This window comes from Condylura cristata, unplaced genomic scaffold, assembly GCF_000260355.1.
Source record: "Condylura cristata isolate star-nosed mole 26May11 unplaced genomic scaffold, ConCri1.0 scaffold00002, whole genome shotgun sequence".
In the NCBI taxonomy this organism is placed as follows: domain Eukaryota; kingdom Metazoa; phylum Chordata; class Mammalia; order Eulipotyphla; family Talpidae; genus Condylura; species Condylura cristata.
The window spans coordinates 44,115,575-44,123,138 of NW_004567103.1; positions in this window are offsets into that span (position 1 = coordinate 44,115,575).

Here is a 7,564-nt window from a genome sequence, read left to right on the forward strand (position 1 = left end):
ATCTGCCTCAAAATTAATAATGCATCATTAACAATCTTATCTGCTTTAGACTCTGAAATCATATACCTGAATTTTGGAAGGCAAGTAAACCAAAGGGTTTATGGTAATTTGAAGCACATTCCTCAACCTAAAATCCTTTATCTCCTCTTTCACCTCCTCTTCCTTATCTTCCTCATCCTTCTAATACCACTACCATTGCTACTACACTCCACAACAATAAATCCCTCCAATCATCCAGAATGAAATCCTGTAGAATGAACAGCTTTTCCTAACACTTACAATGCAGAAGACCTGTTGGCTACTGGCAAACTGCCTTCCTTAAAGAGACAGAAAGTTTACATGAAAATTATGCTAGAGAAACAATGACCCAGAAATGCTAGTGTTCATTTGCATGAGTATGTAATTGAGTAGTAAGGTAACTTAATTACAAGGATATTTATATACAGAGACATCTATAATATTGTCTATCACATTTGATATTAGACATTGTATAGTATATTGTACATTGTATATATATATAACATACTTACGATAAAATATAATTATAATACATCCACTGAAATTTTATATGACATATATTACAGTTACAAATAGAATCATGTTTTTATACTATTCTACTATCTCATCACAGAGATTCTGTCATGTCAATAAAAAAGCTGTAACTGATAAGAGTTATTTTTAGTCTGGTGATCAGAGCCTTATAATCACTGATGTACATTTCAGAAACTTGACTAGCATGATTCACATTTCAAATTAGCCACTGCTAAATTTGACATGGTCAAAGTTGATAATCTTGTGATTCAGGGGTCTAGTAAAGTGAGTGTGATAAAAATCCAAATTAGAGAAGAATACACGTGGCCCTCCAATAAGTGAGCTTAAGTGGCTGTGTAAGGGGGCACGGGGAGGCCAATTTTGTGCCCCTTCCAGAACAATGACAGTGTTAGCAAGGATTATTATTTTCCTTCTTCATTGCCTATTGCACCATCTTGCTCAAGCTTTTCTGAATCATCCCGGTAATCATTTCCTTCGTTTCCTATGCATAACCTTTCTATGATTTGTCAAGGTGAAGCTCACAAGTGCATGAAGCTTGTTTTATTGGCTAATTCAATAAGTGCTTATGAAGTACCTACTATGTTCCAAGAATCTGGAGGTGATTAAAGTCTACTTTCCACTGGCATGCAGTCAGTTGTGATGGCCTATTGGCCGAGCCAAGCAGTCATGGAGGAAGGGCCAGTGGCTTGAGGCAGCCGTTCAGCAAACTGAGTGGAGATATGCTGAGATGAGAGGGTGCTCCATGTGTTCAATGGCTTTTCCAATCTTTAACCAGGGAGACTTTTTTTTTTTTTGACTGCTTGAATGTGAGTTTTTTGGGTTAACTGAGATACAAAGGTGAGGTGTCTGGAATGCCGTAGATCCAAGACCCCAAATACAAGAGAAAGTTTCTTTTATGAAAATCAGGGAGCTGACGATTTAAACTGGAAGCAGCAAAAAGTCGTAGTTAAGAGTTTGTATCTCATTTAGATTCTTGGTACTTACTATGTGATCGTGGGCCAGTTGTTCAACTACCCTGGGCCTTAGTTCCTCTGTCAAAAGGGGTTGATCATAGTAGTGACAATGGGCTGATGATGAAGAGCTGAGACAATGTGTGCCAAGGACTCTATGCCAGGCACAGCAAGTGTTAACTAACTTGTTTTGCCCTCTTCATGTTACCTCTACTTGGGTATGACAGTTCACATTGAAATCCATTGTTTCTGTCTTAGGAGAATGACAGGACATCAGTCTTTTTACTCTGCTCTCCCACCATCACTCCCATACCCTCGACCCTTTCCAACTCACTGTGAACCAAAAGCTCACCAGGGTCATTAAATGGTACAGAACACTTCCAAATAGCTATGAGGCTCTGTATTGGATCCATGACATGCCAAGTTCCTCAGGTGGCTTTAGACAATCTAAGAAGGTCCAGCAGACTGGAGGGCGCCTTCCTGGTTCTGTATCCTCTAGCCAACTTTCCAAATTGGGAACAGACAACTTGCCTGAGCCCCAATCTGGCCTCCAGGATGCTTGCCTGTGCCTGTGGATGTAAGGATGAGTGTGTTTATCTTTACTATAGATTTCAAAGCATAAGTACATTCCAGTGCTCTGTCCTAATGGTTTCAAAGTAGATATGGAAGACAAGTAACTAATTATTTCTTTAAAAATAAATAGAGATCTTTCTTTACACAGTTTAACCACCAATGGGCTTAAGATCAGCTTCTATTTATATGTCAATAGAAGGTAATGCCTGCCTTAGTGTTTCTCTATTAGTGTGCTTGCTTGATCTTAGTGGTATAAAAATATGTCCACTGATTTCTCATGTTAGCTTGGTTCTTTATGTTGTAATTCCTTTAGTTTAAAATGTAATTATAGTAGGAGATTTTTTTTAATTAAAATTTTTTGTTTGTTTTTAAGATTTATTTATTTATGCATGCAGAACTGGGGTACAGGCCAGAGGTGCAGGGGGTAGTGAGAGGCTTCACCAGAGACAGAGTGGGAAGCAGAACAGGCAGATTGATGAAATACACTGCTGAGGGGAGCAGCAGGTGGGTCAGGAGAGGTCTGCGGTGCCATGTGGTCACCTCTGGGGCAGGGATCGAACTCACACTGAACTCACAGCTAGCTTGCAGTGCTGCATCCTAACCCACTGCACCACCAGGGAGGGCCATCGTAGGAGATTTTTCTTTTTTAATCTCAGAGCTTAAGCTCAAGATGCATCCAATGTTTTATATTTTTCATAGTCACCCACTGCAAAGATAATGCCACTGCAAGAGTTAGGAATGAGCCCAGACACCTCCTTGTCTTCTGGCAATGAGAATGAAGTTTAAGTTAATGGTTCAAGCCACAGTATGTGTCTGTGTACAAGGGACATCTTAGCTGTATCACTGCTACTGATGCATAATTTACATGATTTACGTTCTGCTGGGAAATAGCTATTCTACAGCACTCTGCAAGAAGTGCAATACAACCCTTTCTTTATCTATATAACAATAATTTCTCTTGGATTTGAATGGGGTATATTCTGATAGTGCTTTAAAGAGGTAAGCTCTTTAAACAGTGGAAATATTTTTATTTTGGAAATGTTCTTGAGTCAGAATGGGTCGTTCTAGATATGCCTAAGAAACAGCCTATTGGTTTTGAGTTAGAAGTCAGAGGCATGATAAAGAGGAACTTAGGGCACAAGTATGTTAAAATAAATTAAATAAATTGAATAAATTGAATTGGGACCTAAAGAAGACAGCCTGTCAACTAAAAGAAGATTTAGTTCTTGGATCACTAATGTCAAAGAAATTTAATAATTTTCAAGTTTCTTTTCCAATTAGTGACACATTTTAGAAACATTTTTTCATGGATGCCTATAGATGTTCTATGGACAGACATGCTCATATGTCACTTTCTTCCAAAGACTGGTTATTGGATTGAGAACTTTAAATGATCAAAATCAACACCACAAAATTTAAAGGGGAGAAATAAGAGGTGATCACAGTGGATGCTGAGAGGTGCAGATAATTCTAGCAGATACGAAGGCAGGTGTCAGGGGAAAAAGAGGACAGGAAACAAGGTAGCTGCTGTAGGCTGTCCTGAAATAGAGAGAAGTACTTCATGGTCTTTCCTTTGCTCCCCTTCTTTTCTCAGCATTTTATTGAAAATAGGTAGGAGGAGAATACTTGGGTCAGTAAGAGAAAAATTGCCAATTCCTGGCTGTTTCAGCTCATTTGAGTAGAGATTCTTGACCCTGATAGACCCTGTGCTCTCAATACAAAACATTTGCTAATGCTCTTTACCATCCAGATACGACATGCATAGGTAGTAAAATCTACCTAACACAAAACATATAATACCCAATTATAATACAAAAGAAAAATTAAAAAGTCATTTCCCATAAAATATTCTTTATCTTAACATTGAACGTGCTTGCATCTGTGTAAGAACCCAGACACCATCATGGTGCGCATGACAGCTCGCGAGGCAGCTGACGGCAAGAGCGGCGTCGGAGTCCCACGTACCTAGAGCAGCATCACTGTCATGAACTGACATTCTGAAGCAGTGACAACTCTTGGTAAAGTCTCAAACAAAGCCAGGAATAATCTTTCCTCAATCAACTGGAAAATTCAGAGCATAATAAAATCGTGCAAGGTGCAAAAGAATCTTGTGATTATATGTAAAATAGAAGAAGGTTCTAGGCTAAAAAATAACATGATGTTCATGTATATGCATGTGCAGTGAATCATTTGAAAGTCATCAAGGATGCAGATAGAAAGATGATTCTTTGTTGTGTGGAAATGCCTCTGTGTGCAGGACACACAATACCTTTGGCCCTGCCCACGGAATCAGTTCAAGTGATGTACACTTGAACTAGGTCCAGGTCATTGCGAAACAGCAAATGGGTATAGAGGATTCTTCTAAGAATCTGACCATCTCTGGCCACCATATGTGAAACCTTTGGCCGCCTTCCTATAATTATTTTGATGATCAAAAGCACTTCCACGAATTATCAAAATACCCACACCCATGATGCAATTCTCATCTTTGAGAATGACTGCAACCCACTCCTATGTTCATTGGAGCTGGTGAACTGGGAGGACCTTGTAGAAAACAGAATCCAGAGGACATGGAAACTGTTGATGAGGCCAATATCTGCAGCACAGGGGCCCTCCATGAATACAGTCCAGTCTGGATACCTTGCCTTGAGTTTTTTTTTTTAAAGATTTATTTATTTATGCATACAGAACTGGGGTACAGACCGGAGGCATAGGGGCAGTGAGAGGATTCACCAGAGACAGAGTGGGGAGCAGAACAGGCAGATCCATGAAGTACACTGCTGAAGGGAACATGGGCAGGTCAGGAGAGGTCTGCCGCACCGTGTGGGTCGCCCCTGGGGCGGGGATTGAACTCATGCAGAAGTGGCTTTAGCTTTTTAGTGCTGTGCTTTAACCCACTGCGCCACCAGGGAGGGCTCCCTTGCCTTGAGTTTAGCACTCCAGGGATGTGACATGCTCAGGCACCTCCCTCTGTGGTCCTACTTTGCACCCTACAGGGAGCCCTGGCTAATTCCCCATCTGTTTTCTTTGCGTAAGTCAGCAGGCTGTGATTGTTGGATGTATTGGGCAGCTCCTCAGTGCCTCCTCCTGACGTTCTCAACAAGGTCACTTGTAGGAGTGTCATGCTGTCCAGTGGTTCTCCCTGTAAGGTCCTTTTAAAACTTCTATTTTCAGATTCAGATAGAGAACATCAAATCTCTATTTAAAACAGGAGAATAGGCCCTCCCTGGTGGTGCAGCGGGTTAAAGCACAGCACTGAGAAGCTGAAGCTACTTCCGCATGAGTTCCATTCCTGCCTGCCCCAGAGGTGACCACATGGTGTGGCAGACCTCTCCTGACCCGCCCGCTGCTCCCCTCAGCAGTGTACTTCATAGATCTGCCTGTTCTGCTACCCACTCTGTCTCTGGTGAAGCCTCTCGCCGCCCCTGAGCCTCTGGCCTGTACCCCAGTTCTGTATAAACAAATAAATAAATCTTTAAAAAAAAAAAAAACAGGAGAATAAATTTACCAACCAAGGCATCGATCCTTTCGTCTTACTTTCTACCTACACGGCAAGTGGAAGATTTTTGAATCTTTCTAAGTTCACTGGCCTGCAAACAAGAAGTGTGACCCCTCCCTCCCATCACCTGACTTCTCTGTGCACTTGCACGTAATGTAAAACTGGAATAGTTTCCTCAGAGTTAAACTGGTCAGGAAGCTGAAACAGAGACACTGACTCCAAGATACTCCGTTTTGTTTGAACCTGAGATTTCTTTCCTCCCTTTGCTGTGACTGACATGCCCTAAGTCTGTTGGCTCCCAGACTGGAGTCATTAGCTTTGCAGTGACCTCTACAGGCTGCAAGAAGTGGAAATGGCCAACACAATTAATATGAGATGAGTGTTGCAAAAAACAAGCGTGGCGACTACAGACAGGGAGTCTGAGGTTACTGATGTGGCCAAGACTGATTTCCTGCATGGAGTCCTCATTTCTAAGGACTAGGAGTGTGCTGACATTCTCACTCAGCTCTGGCCTTCTTTAAGTTGTGTTTCCCTAGCAGAGCCAGGGTTTAAAATCAGCAGCCACATCGTTCTCCATTTATGACCAGTACTCCTCATACTCTTCAGCAAGGTAATAAATCCTCCCTGAAAGGATTATTCTTTAAGAGAAAATTTTGTCTCCCTATCACAAGGATTATTCTAACTCAACTAGGTGATTCTTCCTAGGGGAATTCAGTGATGTGGCTTTTTTATTCAAAGAGTAGGTCTTGTGAATCCAGCTGGAGAGAAAAATTTTTCTTCCTGGTTTTGGGGGATTTTTTTTTTTTTTTAGGACAGTCAGATCTTTCTAGTTGACCCTTTATTTTCTAGAAGCCTTTTATCTCCTTCTCACTACAGAATATAAGTAATGTCTCATTTCTTCACTCCTTCAAAATGGAAGTAGGGGGAAGGCATAACATCATTTGTAAGATTTATTTTTCTTTTCCTCAAATGATTCATTTCTATCTCTTCCTTTTACTTGAATTGGTAAGCAAGTTTTGGGCTTTGCAAAATAGCCAATGGACATGTATTATTCTTTCAAAAATACATCTCTTGTAAAAATACTACTTACCATCTCTGGGTACCATATGTGAAAACTCGGGTTCCTTTCTGTTGCCCTCCAGGCAGACATGAAACTTTATTTTATGTGTCTGATGCCTAACTGGGAAGCACTTATTTATTTTATTTTTAAATTGCATCTTTAGCTCATAATTTTACTAATGAGATAATTAGCCAGCTTATTATTTTGAGTACTTTTGATTACAATATCTAAATCCTTCCAGAAGAGCTTTACTTATCCTTTTTCATCTTGAAAGTCTGCTTACCCTCCATCAAGTATGTTGTTTGGAAATCCATGATATTTGCCACAAAAAAAAACAAGAGGAGAAACATTTTTGGTTATTCTTTTGCTGATTTCTTAAAGCTGTTGGTACTGTTGTCAATATCGTAGCAGGAAATCAGGGTAAAAAATGAAAGATTTAGACATATCTTTAACATTAGCTATTATATTAAAAATGCCTAAAGATGCAGCCATTTTTCATAACCTTCATAACAACCTCAGTCAGACAGGCCATGAAGTAGAGGTAAAGCTGACAGCAGGTCTTAAGCCAAAGTGACTACATTCAGCTAGTGTTCAGTTAGCTATTGTGTTGGAATAAACTAGCCCACAATTTAGGACCTTAACCCAACCGTTTTATTGTGTTCATATTTCTCTATATTAGAAAGTGGGGAGGGACCCTCTTTGGTGGTGCAACAGGTTAGGACTGAGCACTGCAAGCTGGCCACAGCTGCTTAGTGTGAGTTCAATGCCCCACCCTGGAGGTGACCCACCTGGCATGGCAGACCTCTCCTGACCTGTCTGCTGCTCCCTTCAGCAGTGTACTTTGTCAGTCGGCCTTTTCTGCTCCCCACTCTGTCTCTGGTGAAGCTCTCACCTCTCCTGCTCCTCTGGCTTGTCCCCCAGTTCTGTATG